Below are 16,187 nucleotides of genomic sequence, written 5' to 3' on the forward strand. Positions count from 1 at the left end.
TGTGCGAGAGAGAGAGAGAGAGGTGGGGGGGGGGAGAGGGAGAGAGAGAGAGAGAGAGAGAATGGTATCTTCAATCAAAACGAGCATATTTCTCTCAATTTTCTGGTTCCGGGAAAGTAACTTGAACCCGCTCATCGATATCGTGAAGAGCTTATCTGTCTCCAAACCCAGCAGCAGCAGCAGCAGCAGCAGCAGCAGCAGCAGCATCGACGTCCGACGCACAGAAAACGCCAGCCATAGAAAATGAAGTTGTACATCAGGCAACTGAGGGGGGACTTGCGCAGAAACACTCGCAAGCGTATTTCCTTGTCGCTCGACATTCGCCTGTAATCTAGCAGACAGCGAGGTGCCTTAAAACAGTGGTGTAGTGTTGTACGTGCTTAGCGACCTTCCCCGCAGATCTCAGCTGTAGATTCCCCTAACTCGACATTGCTACGACAAAGTAAGTGCTCGTTTTTAATTCTGTAAACGATTGCCACTTAATGGTTTGACGACCAGATTCACCTCCTACACAGAAAGTATAAACGGGGTACTGCTTTACCTGAATTTATGTCAAATTACGCCATGGAAAGGACGGGTTTCTGTTTGTTCACGTGACTTTCATGATTAAAACCTATTCACTGTTTGAAAACAGTAGTACTTAGGAAAATATTTTGATCATGTACTATATAGGTTTTCTTATATATGAATATACAGATACGTACGATTAAAGAAAAAATATTGCTGTATTGATGATCAACATGAATTTTTTTTATTTTTTGAAAGGCTGATTGTGGAAGTTGTAACAAATTCTTTCATGGATGTAATGTTAGATTGATTGCGAAGTTATTTTTGAAATAAATAAAAATACTATTAACTGGAAATTATTTAGCGTAATTAGAGTTTTAATATGAATGAAAATCAGACATTTATTTTACGTTTATGAATCAAACTAATGTAGCTATTTGCTGTACATGAATTTAAATATATTCGAAGTAGTGACGTTCCAGCGCTCCATACTGTATACAAATAACTCGTGTAAAGCATTTAGGCCTAGGAATTGAAAATCTGTCTTTTCTCTGAGACGAATATCAACTACATCGAGTGGGGGACTAAAAGAAAGAATAATTGTTAGTTAAAAGCAATATGGTTTTGAATTTAAAAATGCAGTGAAGAAGGGGAGACAAAGAGAGACGGAGGAGAGAGATATAATGAGAGAGAGAAAGAGAGAGACGATAATAATTCTCACTGAATGAAATGTTTCCGTTAGTGCTTATTCCACCTGGCCTCTAATTAAGTTGATGGACTGGGTGAAGCACATCGTGATATGACACTCCCCCCCTCCACCACCCCCACTCTCCTTGGGTTATCTATCCCCCTTCCCGACCACACTAACACCGCCCCCCCCCCACCCCCGGGACGGCTCCCCTACGGCTCTGCCCACCAGCAATACTCTCTTCTCTCCCTCTCTCCTCTCTCGCCCTGGGTCGGCCACCTACTAAACACCTCTCTGTTTCTTGGAATTAACCGACCCCGTGGGCGAAAAGGGGCGGGGTGATAATGCGATTGCTCGGGTGCTGGCTGGGAGGAGGAGGAGGAGGAGGAGGAGGAGGAGCACGAGGGAGGGAGAGAGGTTGGCGGTATCTGTAAGGTAGAAGAGAGAGAGAGAGAGAGAGAGATAGAGGGACTTCAGAGGATTAAACGATGATGGATCGGGCTTTCAGCTGTAGAATAAACAACGGAATATATTTCTTGGTCTCTTTACACAGCCTTTCTTTAAGAGTTCATAGAAATAGATGGAATACGTTATCGGCTGGTTACTTTGTTCCGTGAGAGAATCTTCGGACCTCATCTCCTCCTCCTTCTTTTCTTCTCTCGTCTTTCACCTTGCGTGTGACGTTAGGAATAAATGGGTCACGGTAAGGAATGACCTTCGCCCTAAAGACATCTCTGTACCCGTATGTAATTGTAACAACCACAATGGCCTCTTAACTTCTCTTTCTCTCTCCGTCTGACTTCTCTGCCGAATGGAAGGACTGATGTCGGGTTTTCTTTGGGAGTTCTCCACGTCTCGTCTTTCCTAGAATGAAGATGTTGTTGTCTTCGCACTTTTTCATTGATTCCCAGTTACAGAAAGGTAACATTTTACTTAATTCACTAAAGACACAGGATAAAGACGACTATAGCAAAAGTGTTGTCATAGTAATATCACAAGAAACGTTTCCCTTATAGAGGTGTCCAATTCTCTCTCTCTCTCTCTCACCAACTTCCTTTTCATCTCCAGAATGAGAGCTGAGCCTTTAACCGGAATAATGATCATAAACTTAAGAATTCTATGAACAAAAATAAAAACAACAATAAGAAAATCACCCAAAATTGACTCCTTCAGAGTTAAAATATTAATGTTCCTATTGTTCTTCTTTAGCTTCTCATTACAGTAACATTCACTTTGAATACGTGGCGTTCTTTGAGACGCAGGAGAACATATTGGTGCACTGGAGGACCAGAGACTGTCATCAAAGATTCTTCTGTGAGACAGAACTGTTTTAGGTGAATGATTATGTAAGAACTCAAGGGTACAAGTACTATGAAACACTCACAATGTAAGTGACCTGTATATTTTTTTTCGTATGCATTAATGTATAAGACTGCATAAATACATGTATGCTGCACATACATTTATACTGCATACTTATACGTACGTATATATATATATATATATATATATATATATATATATATATATATATATATATATATATATATGTGTGTGTGTGTGTGTGTGTGTGTGTGCGTGTGCGCGTGCGCGCATTTAGTTGTGCAACATTCGCCATCCCAGTTAACGTTAAAATGTTGAGCATAACATTCTTTGTGTTTATTAGGAGGAGCCGAGTATCGTTTTTAAGGAAGAAAGACGTAGATAGAGATGGATATCGTTTATGGAAGTAAGAAGTAGATAGAGATGGGTATCGTTTATGGAAGTAAGAAGTAGATAGAGATGGGTATCGTTTATGGAAGGAAGAAGTAGACAGAACAGGGTATCGTTTATGGAGTAAGATGTAGATAGAGATGGGTATCGTTTATGGAGTAAGATGTAGATAGAGATGGGTATCGTTTATGGAGTAAGATGTAGATAGAGATGGGTATCGTTTATGGAGTAAGATGTAGATAGAGATGGGTATCGTTTATGGAAGTAAGAAGTAGAAAGAGATGGGTATCGTTTATGGAAGCAAGATGTAAACAGAGATGGTATCGTTTATGGAAGTAAGAAGTAGATAGAGCCGGGTATCGTTTATGGAAGTAAGAAGCCGGGTATCGTTTATGGAAGTAAAGAGTAGATAAGAGATGAGGTATCGTTTATGGAAGGAAGAAGTAGAAAGAGATGGGTATCGTTTATGGAAGCAAGATGTAAATAAAGATGGGTATTGTTTATGGAAGTAAGAAGTAGATAGAGCCGGGTATCGTTTATGGAAGTAAGAAGTAGATAGAGCCGGGTATCGTTTATGGAAGTAAGAAGTAGATAGAGCCGGGTATCGTTTATGGAAGTAAGAAGTAGATAGAGATGGGTATCGTTTATAGAGCCGGGTATCGTTTATGGAAGTAAGCGAGAGATAGAGCAGATAAAAGGAAGAAGTAGAGAGAAGGCATCGTTTATGGAAGTAAGAAGTAGATAAAGCCGGGTTTATCGTTTATCGTTTATGGAAGTAAGAATAGATAGAGCCGGGTATCATTTATGGAGAGTCAAAAGTAAAGTAAGCAGATAAAGCCGGGTATCGTTTATGGAAGTAAGAAGCAGATAGAGCCGGGTATCATTTATGGAAGTAAAAAAGCAGAGATGGGTATCGTTTATGGAAGAGCCGATGTATCAATGGGAGAGCGGGTATCGTTATGGAAGTAAAAACAGATAAAGCCGAGTATCGTTTATAAAGTAAGAAGCAGATAGAGCCAGGTATCGTTTATGGAAGTAAGAAGATAGAGCCAGGTATCGTTTATGGTAAGATAAAGATCATTTATGAGTAAGATGCAAGATAGAGCCGGGTATCGTTTATGGGAAGATAGAATAGATAGAGCCGGGTATCGTTTATGAAGTAAGTAGATAGATAATTTATGGAAGTAAGGGTATCGTTTATGGAAGTAAGAAGCAGATAAAGCCGGGTATCGTTTATGGAAGTAAGAAGCAGATAGAGCCGGGTATCTTTTATGGAAGTAAGAAGCAGATAGAGGCGGTGTCATTTATAGAGTAAGAAGCAGATAAAGCCGGTATCGTTTATGGAAGTAAGAAGAAGCATAGATAGAGCCGGGTATCGTTTATGGAAGAAGTAGATAAAGATGGGTATCGTTTATGGAAGTAAAAGCAGATAGAGCCGGCATCTTTTATGGAAGTAAAAGCAGATAGATCCGGGTATCGTTTATGGAAGGTAGAAGCAGATAGAGCCCGGTATCGTTTATGGAAGTAAGAAGCAGATAAGAGCCAGATAGGTATCGTTTATGGAAGTAAGAAGCAGATAGAGCCGGGTATCATTTATAGAAGTAAGAAGCAGATAAAGCCGAGTATCGTTTATGGAAGTAAGAAGCAGATAGAGCCGGGTATCGTTTATGGAAGTAAGAAGCAGATAGAGCCGGGTATCATTTATGGAAGTAAGAAGCAGATAGAGCCGGGTATCGTTTATGGAAGTAAGAAGCAGATAGAGCCGGGTATCATTTATAGAAGTAAGAAGCAGATAAAGCCGAGTATCGTTTATGGAAGTAAGAAGCAGACAGAGCCGGGTATCGTTTATGGAAGCAAGTAGACAGAGGAAGATATGTACTGTGGATGCACACATTGCGTCAAAACGTCAAAATTGAAAGTTGGACTCAGGCATGAATTCAATACGCTACTGCTGCTTTTACTTTAAAAATCCGACCAGCTGCTTTTTTTTTTTTTTTTTTTTTTTTTAGACGTGTAGGGGTGGGGTGAGGATTGTGGGTTTGGAGGCCGCAGTCATTCAAATATTTTACCACTGTTTCGAGTTTATAGACTCCAGATTTCAAAACAGTTTCAAAACCTCTGTAACTATATCTGAACGAGATATGGTCCTCGTAAATCAACTAACTTTAGTTGACTTTTGTATTTAGAGCTCTAGGGTATAATTTTATAATTTCTTGCGATAAGATAAATTTTTTCAATCGATGAATCTTTGTCATACTTTGATTCTCAGTAACTCCCTAAACTCGGACAATATTGCTGGGAAATGCCTTGTTTTTATTTCTCTGCGTTTCCTGACGAGAAATGGCAATAAACACATTGAAATAAAATAGACTGCCAAACCTTTACTTTTTAGTTTTCAGTGCTGGCTTTGTCTGTCCGTCCGCCCTCAGATCTTGAAAACTACTGAGGCTAGAGGGCTGCAAATTGGTATGTTGATCATCCTCCCTCCAATCATCAAACATACCAAATTCCAGCCCTCTAGCCTCAATAGTTTTTATTTTATTTAAGGTTAAAGTTAGCCATAATCGTGCATCTGGCAACGATATAGGACGAGGCCACCACCGGGCCGTGGTTAAAGTTTCATGGGCCGCGGCTCATACAGCATTATACCGAGACCACCGAAAGATAGATCTATTTTCGGTGGCCTTGATTATACGATGTACAGAAAACTCGATTGTGCCGTAAAACTTCGGCGCACATTTCACTTGTTATAATTAGCAAATACCAAGATAAAAACAGATTTTCTTTCTGGATAATTGATCTTGAAGCAGACCGCACTATTAAATAGGAAAAAAAAAACACAATTAAGAACATAATCAATGATCTTAGAATCTCACAACTGTATGGAGAATGTAACTGAATTCTACTCAACTCGGGGGGAGGTGGGAAAAGGCTCTTTGAAGCTTCAACCAAGACAGATTCCTACAGGAAGCAGACAGGTCGTAAAAAAGGGGGCTACAGATTCTTTACCAAATGACTGTAATCACGACTCCGGTGCACTTCCTAAATGAGAGAGAGAGAGAGAGAGAGAGAGAGAGAGAGAGAGAGAGAGAGAGGAGGGAATCGTAGTGTAGATGATGGAACAAGGGCATACAAAATGGATGTCTAGCTACCAGAAACGATCAACGAATTGACTGACTGGAATAAATGGGGAAAAGGCAGTCGAGGTTTAAAATATTTGCACTGAAAAAAAATTGCGAGTCAGAGGTTAAAACAATGCAATCGCTCGGTGGCAAAGGAAAGAATAAAACCTTTACTAAAATGTCAGTCAAAAAAATAAATGGTTCGCACCATTTCTACGAAATCTGGAAACGCCAAAGCGTTTGCCTCTCACGTGGCGTCAGATAATTCGAAAGTAAAACTAACACATGCACCCACCTACACGAACACACACACACACACACATGCACACATATATGTATACATAATTATTATTAGATACATAATCTGTCGCAAACACCTGACAATTTTTACAGTCACAAAACTTAAGCTGCTAGAGAGAGAGAGAGAGAGAGAGAGAGAGAGAGAGAGAGAGAGAGAGAGAGAGAGAGAGCAGATGGATGAACCAGGGTGTTTAAGAGATGTTTTGGTAATTTAAATAGAGTGGTTGGCGTTAGGTTTGTGAAGACTGAATTCAGAAGTCTTCTGTGAATGAAAGAGAAGTCTTCTGAGGGTGCAAGAGAGGAAGACCTCGAAAGCCCTGGTTGGATGACGTGAAAGCAGCACTAGAAGGAGCGGCGTTCATGTGCAGGAGGCGTGAGATTGCGTGACAGACACAGAGGCGAATGGCGCAGTTTGTGTAGCGGGGTTTGATGCGACCCTGATGAGTATATTGTGTAGGCGTTGACTGGCTAGTGTTGTGGAGGTTTTCTTCACGGAGAGTTCATACAATTGAAGAGAATACACAATTTAGGCCAAAGTCCAAGCGCTGGGACATATGAGGTCATTTAGCGCTGAAAGGAAAATTGAGAGTAAAAGGCTTGAAGGGTGTAACAGGAGGAAAACCTCGCAGTTGCACCATGAAACAATTGTTAAAAGAGGGTGGAAAGTAAGATGGAAGAAAGACTATGAACGGAGGTACAGTAAGATGAATGAAAGGGGTTGCAGCTAGGGGCCGAAGCGACGCTGCAAAGAACCTTGAGTAATGCCTACAGCGCACAGCGTGAGGTGCAATGACGGCACTACCCACCCTACGAATATGGCGGTGACCTCTGTTTTGTAATTTTTTACCCATACCAGCTCAATATTAAAGCATGGACATTAATGTGTTTGCATGTGCGTATGTATCCGCGTTCATGTGTGTACAGAAAGATGAGCAACACTGACAGATATCTGACTGCAAAATGATTCAACAACATAGACTTATTAATCCGGGCAAGAGTATACTGATATCTCCACTCGGCCCGGATAAGAGACATCACTCGCTTCCGACAAGACTGATGCTTTCCGCGAAAGCAATAGTATGCACGTCGTCGGCTCGAACGGTCGGTCAGCGATCCGGTAAACAAGCCGATAATATCTTTCGGCTCCCTATGAGGTCTTCTTTAGTCGGAAAAGTTATAATGTACAGCCGAAGGAAGCCCGACAACGTCGCTGTTCGCCGTCAGCGGTCGAGAGGTGACCTCGTGTGAGCTAATGGCAACATCCAGTTGCTTGTTTGGAATGAGACTGATTTTGTGTTGTTTGGCCTCATGAATAATGGAATCCAACTCAAGGTGGCAAAATGAGAGAGCGAAGCAAAAGACATCGATGAGATTGTGATGGCAAGTCAGTAAAAATCTCAGGTTATGGCTGATTAGGTCAGTTATGGTAAACCCTAATCATTTATTTCAACAGAGAATCTATGCTTTCATAGACACGAAAAGTGGCCGTAGCCTGGCCAGCAAATTACCATTGTAGAATGCTTTTAGGTGTGTGAAAAAAAAAAAGATAACGCTGCAAAGAACCAAGCAAATAATAAGGTATTACATATAACTATATAAACAGATGCTTACCAAATAAACACAGAAATGAAAGCGCAGAAGAATCTTTTTAAGAAATACATGACTAAAAGACGGGAATATTTAACTTCCGCACCTTTTCCTCCTTGCAACTTTAAGACCATTTTTTTTATTGTTTTTTTTTTTTATTGTTCCATTCATTTTTTTTTTTGTTATTGCTCCATTCAAAACTACAGACAGCAACCACGAGAAATTATTCTACCCGCGTAGTTTCATGCGTTGTCCGTTGAAACAACTGTGCTGGCATCGCTAAAAATAATTTTTAAATAAAGATGCCATGATTTTCCTAATTTCTCAGACGATGATAAATTCTCTCAGACATTCCACTCGACGAAGCACACTTAACAGGAGATAGAGACAATAGAAACACTGAATTTACGTAATACCTCGTATTCTTCTTTCAAGATTTTTCAAGAGGAGAAATTAAACTCATTACAATGCCCCAAAATCTGAATACTTTAACTGCGTTGGAAACCGATGTATGTTCTGCTCGGCAGCGTGGAAACGAGATTGTACATCCGGAGACAGATAACCTATCGGTAACTGACATCCTGTTTTTCTATTTACTATTTAGAGAAGACGACTTCGATTCTAAACGTGTCTGGGGCGCAAATTCCCGAGATGTATGCCCCTAGGTTAGGTTAGGTTAGGTTAGGTTAGGTTGAGTTGGGTTAGATTAGTTCCTGAGATGTATGCTAGTATTGCCCCAGCCCCGGTTTTTATGCCATGCCCCTAGGTTAGGTTAGGTTGGGTTAGGTTAAGTTATACATAACCTTCGAAGTAATTTGGGTGTGGGGAACATAATGAGATTAATTTCAAGAAAATTCTATAGTTAGTTTTTAAGATAAGGCATCCCGCTTTCTACAGGGAAAGGTCCCGGTACTCGGTTACATCTCGGGAAAACGCTACCGGGACTTACAAAATTATCGTCATTTAATGTTATCAGTAATTCGCGTATGTTATAACCACGTAGTGTTATTTTTGATGACTTCTAGAGGGGAAAAAATGAAAGTGTAATGAGTTTGCGTCTATTGAGATTTTATGAATTTAGTGAGTGAACAGAAAATTCAAAACCAAACAGATTCGCGATCATAACATCCCATAACGTTCACAACTGGACAACACCATCTTTAATAACATTTAATCTGACCATTTACTGCGCATCTATTATTTATTCAGCCAATGTGAAAGGGAGGGAAAGTAAAAGAAAGTGACCTTTGGAGGACTTCATTTCGAAAGACACGGCTCGGCTATTTTTGTCCTCACGACTGGCTCGATATCCGGTCATTTTCTCAGATACGGCTCTCTCTCTCTCTCTCTCTCTCTCTCTCTCTCTCTCTCTCTCTCTCTCTCTCTCTCTCGTGGTGATATCTAAGGAATAGGGGAAGAAGGCGGGGGTTTGGGCAGCGAGAGAATTATGTTAACAATAGTGTATTGCAATAGTAGAGGTGACAAACTGCAAATGTTCAGTTTAGAGGTTTGTGTCTGTGTAAGAAGGGATTATTTTTCACAAAGACACGTACAAAACACACACAGACATACACATACACATACACACACATACACACACACACATATATATATATATATATCTCAAAAATTAAGCCACAAATATCGTTTCAAATCCAGTTCACTATGCCTTGAGGCTACTGTAGCTTACACCCCAGGGGAAATTATGAGTGATGAGTGCTTCGTCATCAGTGGGATTCAAACCACTGTTTGGTTTAGATGGCTGAGTGGTCAGAGTCACTGTCCGTCGTTTTTTCTAAACCAGGCCACGGTTCGAATCCTACCGGTACGAATTACAATCCTCCCTTGGGTCCCAAGTAAGTTACTCCAGAAGTATAACGAACTGGATATCACATGATATTTGGGGCTTCATTTTGTGAATATGAAAAATTCAAGCGCGTTCAGGTGACGAAAATTCATATAGTTATACGTAATTATATATATATGTATATGTGTGTATATATATATATATATATATATATATATATATATATATATATATATATATATATATATATATATATATATATATATATAACACAATATACGATGTGTTTCCGTAAAATCAGTGAGATAAATGAATTTGGTGATTTGTTTGATCTCATTCTGAAAGGCTAAAATTATATTACCGACAGGTAATATAATTTTAGCTTTTCTGTGTCTGTTCATCCTATAGATTTTACGGCAGCTAAAGTGAGAGAGAGAGAGAGAGAGAGAGAGAGAGAGAGAGAGAGAGAGAGAGAGAGAGAGAGAGAGTAAAATTTATCACAAGAATTCACAGAAAAATCTAGACAGCGTCCAATATAATTTCCCATATTTAGGATTTCAACTAGTACCTTACTTCGATATGTTATGGTCCTTGTTCTGACGGTTCCTTAAAACATTTTTCAGTTCATCAAGATCAGTGGTTTTCTAATATCTTTCTTTCCGTGCATTTTACCCTGAGCAAATAAAAGTGCCTTCTAACGAAGCTGTAAATTAGGTTACCAGAGGAAACGCGGAACGACGTAGTTTGGTCCCGGATAAGCTGATAAAATTAATTGGGGGCTGCCAAATCTCTCTCCCTCAAAAAAAAAAAAAAAAAAAAATTGTTCCTATTGACGTTACTTTTTTTGTAATTGTTACTGCTACGCATGAATTAAAAATGAACGGAACATTTACGATTCCTAAAAGCAACGCTGGAACAGTGTACCTACACCAAGTAATAAAAGAGATGGTTTTTCCTTTAAAAATACCACTAAATTAACCTAAATGTCATTTCAGTTACAAAATATTATTCAAGAAATTGACATAAGCAGATAAAGGAGACGTGGATGAAAGCAAAATGCTAGAGCACTTCAGGTCCACTGTCGCCCAAATATGGGTTAGGTGTTAAGATTGACATCTGGATAGCACAATACTTGCAACTAACCTACTTTCCATTTCAGGGAGCGCGAGTCATCGTTTTTCTCAAATATCTTTCAAAGTAATTATATGATCGAAATAGTACTTTGACACAGTGTACAAGACTCCGCCCGCTAATTTTTGGTATTGCAATGCATTGTCAAATGGTTTCAGTTAAGGCGTTTAGTCTTGACTTTTAAAGGCAGTCGCATGAGTCAGCAGGACTAATCTACACAATCGAACGTCCGCTATCACCCATGGACAGGAAAGGGTGGGGTCGGAGATGGGGAGGCCAGGAAAGTGGGTTGAGGGAGGGATGAGGAGGGGAAGGGGGTGGGAGGGACAGGATGAGGATAAAGGACATTCGAATGCATAGTTAGGCGATGCTGGCAACACCATGTAAGTCAAGAGTAAACGCCTTAACTAACACCATTTGACAATGTACTATATTACCAAAAATTAGCGGGAGGTGTCTTGTACACGTCAAAATACCATTTTGATCAAATTATTAGTTTGAAAGATATTCGAGAAAAACGATGACTCGCGGTCCTTGAGATGGATAGTAAATTAAAATCCCATTGTGCTGTAGAAATATATTAAAAATGCTAAAATTCACTACAGTTTCAAGACCAACTGGTCTCCTCTTCGGGTGATTCCAGAACAATACAATAAAAGGAAAATTGCAAATGTTAAGAGAGGGAAAACAATGAATAGCCACCTTCTGTCATTACCCAGCCATCACTCTAAAAACAATCTATAATAATAAAATCCGAGTGGATCTTGTTTGTCCTCCCCTGGGTGACAGTAGGGGAGACATGACACAGCCACCCACCCACTGCAAACCGGTTTGTCTGCCTGGGTGCGGGCGGGGTAGGTAGGGGAATAGGAGGGTAGGGGACACATCCGCCCTCCTCCTGCAAACACGTTTGCCCGCCCCTGGTGCAGGCGGGGCAGGTAGGGGGAACGGGAGAGTAAGGGAGACATCCACCCTCCTGCAAACATGTTTGTCCGCCCCGGGTGCGGGCGGGGTAGGTAGGGGAGACAGCAGCGCATAGTTCCAGCGCGCGTAGGACGCGCCAACACGCTCGTTTTTAAATATTCAACGACTTGAGAATCTTGTTAAGGTTGGCTGCTTGAATTACGTAACAGGACAAAAAACTGTCAAACTTATTGTTCCCATCATTTAAGTTACAATCAGGTACATCCCTAAATGAGGCAGCTTCAACTATTTTCCTTCTCTGAGTATTACTTGTATTTAAGTAACAATGTATTCTTTTGCCAATCAACACTACGGTTAGTCGATGGTGTGTGCACGAATGAAATATTATTCAAGCAGCCAACTTAACAAGATTGTCAGGTCGTTGAATATTTGGCAACTGTTTTTAGAGTGGCAGTTTGGTAATGACTGAAGATTATTAATCGTTTTTCTCCTCTCTTATCGTATTGCACTATAATCACCTGAAGAGGAGACCTGTTGGTCTTGAAACTGTGGTGAATTTGAATCTTATCCCTTTTAATATATTTCCAAAACACAAAGAGATTTTATTTTATTCTTACAGCACAACAAGTGTTCGTATTATATTCAACTTGCCCATTGATCAAATGCAAAGCCAAGAACAATCTAGTGTTTTAGTTTTCTGTAAAAGAAAACTATTGTGTCGGCTTTGTCTATCCGTCCGCACTTTTTGTCGGCCCTCACATCTTAAAATCTACTGAGGTCAGAGGGCTGCAAATTGGTATGTTGATCATCCACCCTGCAATCATCAAACATATCAAAATGCAGCCCTCTAGCCTCAGTAGTTTTTATTTGATTTAAGGTTAAACTTAGCCATAATCGTGCGTCTGGCAACGATATAGGACAGGCCACTACCGGGCAGTGGTTAAAGTTTCATGGGCCTGGCTCATGCAGCATTATACCGAGACCACCGAAAGATAAATCTATTTTCAGTGACCTTGATTGTACAGTACGGCGCACAGAAAACTCGATCGCCCCGAAGAAACTTCGGCGCATTCTCTACTCGTTTTCTTCTGAAGTTGATTTTACAACAGAACGTCGTGAAACAAAATACAGCAACACCAGAGAAAATATACTTGGCTCGGGTTGAGACTAGCGTTCTGTTTTGCAGACCAAATTTCACACCTATTATGATAGCGGCGAATTTAGGGCAAATCCTGGAACAAATATACGTGAAACTCTTGCGCAAATGGAAGCACGCAATGTTCTGGAACCATAAAGTCTAGTAGTAATCCTTTGAATGACGGCAGATTAAGGGTTATTCTGCAGGAAAACGCAGCGGATTCACTTACACGACTCTTTAATCTGTAATCCTGAAAGATTTCCACGGAACCGCTGGCCTCACTTTTGCGAAATACTTTTCCTCGAATTTCTGAAAAATATGAATCTTCAATATAATACTTTTTATCATGTTGCAATGAACATTGAGCTCGCTGACTTGTCATGGTAAGAAAGCAGAAGAAAAACAAGGTACCATTTTCTGTTTTTATAGTGGATTAGGTCGCTCCTTTTGGAGATAGGCCTAAGCGTCTATTGGAATAATTTTACTTTTTCTAGATCTCAGGATGAGCAACTGAAGATCTTGGTTTGCTTTCAGTTTTCTTCAAGTACCTTTTTATACCCTATGTGCATAGCTCCTTTAAGAATCTTATTAAATAATCTTACTGGAAAATCTTCTAGAACCTTTTACAATATCAATATTCTTTATCAAAGAATCCCCTTTGCTTATATTAGGGAGAACAGTTCGAGATGGCCCCACCAAAACTGTAGGTTCTTGTTAACTGAAGATCTGTTCTGGCACTCCCCCACAAAACTGTAGGTTCTTGTTAACTGACACTCATTCCCCAACAAACATCTGTTCTGGCACTGGCCCCACAAAACTGTAGGTTCTTGTTAATCGACCACTTGCCCAGCCCCAACAAACATCTGTTCTGCACTGGCCCCACCAAAACTGTAGGTTCTTGTTATACGCACTTGCCCAGCCCAACAAACATCTGTTCTGCACTGGCCCCATAGCTTGTTAACTGACTTGCCCAGCCCCAACAAACATCTGTTCTGGCACTGGCCCCACCAAAACTTACTAACTTGCCCAAACAAACATCTGTTTAGAATCTGGAATTCTTGTTAACTTAGCCCCAAAAACATCTGTTTGAACCTGTAGGTTCTTGTTAACTGACGCACTTTACTGGCCCCACCAAAAACTGTATCTTGTTAATATTCTTGCCCAGCCTCAACAAACATCTGTTTGGCACTGGTCCACCAAAACTGTAGGTTCTTGTTAGAGCCCCAACAAACATCTGTTCTTTTAGGCCCCACAAAACTGTGGGTTCTTGTTAGATTTTCATGCCCCCAACAAACATCTGTTCTGGCACTGGCCCCACCAAAACTGTAGGTTCTTGTTAACTGACGCACTTGCCCAGCCCCAACAAACATCTGTTCTGGCACTGGCCCCACCAAAACTGTAGGTTCTTGTTAACTGACGCACTTGCCCAGCCCCAACAAACATCTGTTCTGGCACTGGCCCCACCAAAACTGTGGGTTCTTGTTAGGCACTTGTTAGCCCCAACAAACATCTGTTCTGCACGGCACAAAACTTGCTGTTAACTGACCCCCAACCCAAAAACATCTGTTCTGGCACTGGCCCCACCAAAACTGTGGGTTCTTGTTAATTGACGCACTCGCCCAGCCCCAACAAACATCTGTTCTGGCACTGGCCCCACCAAAACTGTAGGTTCTTGTTAACTGACGCACTTGCCCAGCCCCAACAAACATCTGTTCTGGCACTGGCCCCACCAAAACTGTAGGTTCTTGTTAACTGACGCAGCCCCAACAAACATTGCCTAAACAAAACTGCCCTGGCCCTAACAAACATCTGTTCTGGCACTGGCCCCACCAAAACTGTAGGTTCTTGTTAACTGTTACTTGCTTCTGTTAACCAAAACTGACGTACTGATTCACTTGCCCAGCCCCAACAAACATCTGTTCTGGCACTGGCCCCACCAAAACTGTAGGTTCTGTTAATTGGACAGCCCCAACAAACATCTGTTCTGGCATTTAGCCCAAAAACTGTGGTGGGTTCTTGTTAATTGGCCTTTTCCCAGCCCAACAAACATCTGTTCTGGCACTGGCCCCACAAAACTGTAGGTTTTGTTAATTCTTGCCCAGCCCAGCAAACATCTGTTCAGGCCTCACCAAAACTGTTGTTATGACCCTTTTCGCCCAGCCCCAACAAACATCTGTTCTGGCACTGGCCCCACCAAAACTGCAGGTTCTTGTTAACTGACGACTTCTGTTCTGGCACTGGCCCCAAAAACTGTAAAATCTTGTTAATTGAGACTCAAGCCCCAACAAACATCTGTTCTGGCACTGGCTTGACTTTTCAGATTTGATGACATGAAATGTCAGTCATTTTCGAGATTCTGCCTTGCAAAGTCTGAGATCAATGTCTTGATTTGTCAGTTTTGATGGTCTGAAATAAATTAAGAATTTTCCAAAGATTTTACTTTGCAAAGTCTGAGACAAATGTCTTGATTTTTCAGATCTGATGATATGAAAATCGTTTTCAAAGATTTTACTTTTGCAAAGAAAAGTTCCAGATTTGATGGTAAAATAAAATCAAAATGAGATTTTAAAAGTCTGAGACAAATTTGATTTTCAGATTTGATGGTATGAAATAAACATTTTCAAAATTTTACTTTGCAAAGTCTGAGACAAAGATTTTCAGATATTTTTCGTTTTCAAAGATTCTACTTTGCAATGTCTGAGAAAAAGTCTTGATTTTCCAGATTTGATGGTATGAAATAAATCAAACATTTTCAAAGATTTTACTTTGCAAAGTCTGAGACAAATGTCTTGATTTTCCAGATTTGATGATAAATCAAACATTTTCAAAAGATTTTACTTTGCAAAGTCTGAGACAAATGTCTTGATTTTCCAGATACTGCCAGATAGATTCTGAAAAATGTTTAAATTTTTGCTTGTCTTTCGTATTAATACACGCAAAAAAAAAAAAAAAATGATGCAAAGGTGACAGTGAACTTTCAAACGCTGTGCATACTTCCTAAAAAACATATTTTGGCAGCTGATGAACAAACAATAGAAAATTTGTAACTAATCAGACATTTGTACCCAGTTTCTTATGCTCACATCTAATTCGTTATTTCTTCCAGTACGAATGGATATCTTAAATTTATGTCAGACTATGGTACCATTCTATGACATGTCTACCAAAAAGAGTTCTGGCCGTGGCTTTTCATGTTTGTAATTCAAAACTAAACGCAAATTTTGTGTATGTAGACCCCCTGCGTAGAAATGGCACCATTTTGGCTTCACG

At 40.3% G+C, this 16,187-nt stretch overlaps 1 protein-coding gene across 3 annotated transcripts in view; it reads left to right on the forward strand.

Annotated features, from left to right (window-relative positions):
• Positions 1–262: 262 nt before the first annotated feature.
• Positions 263–16,187, forward strand: part of LOC136852294 (uncharacterized) — a 120,492-nt gene continuing 104,567 nt past the window's right edge. Inside the window, exon 1 of one of the 3 annotated variants that reach the window (XM_067126792.1) lies at positions 263–442. The gene's annotated coding sequence lies outside the window, so the exon portion shown is untranslated. The remainder of the gene's footprint in view (positions 443–16,187) is intronic. The other 2 variants (XM_067126793.1, XM_067126795.1) reach the window with 2 other exon arrangements.

The sequence above is a fragment of the Macrobrachium rosenbergii genome, chromosome 25, assembly GCF_040412425.1.
Source record: "Macrobrachium rosenbergii isolate ZJJX-2024 chromosome 25, ASM4041242v1, whole genome shotgun sequence".
Taxonomy (NCBI): domain Eukaryota; kingdom Metazoa; phylum Arthropoda; class Malacostraca; order Decapoda; family Palaemonidae; genus Macrobrachium; species Macrobrachium rosenbergii.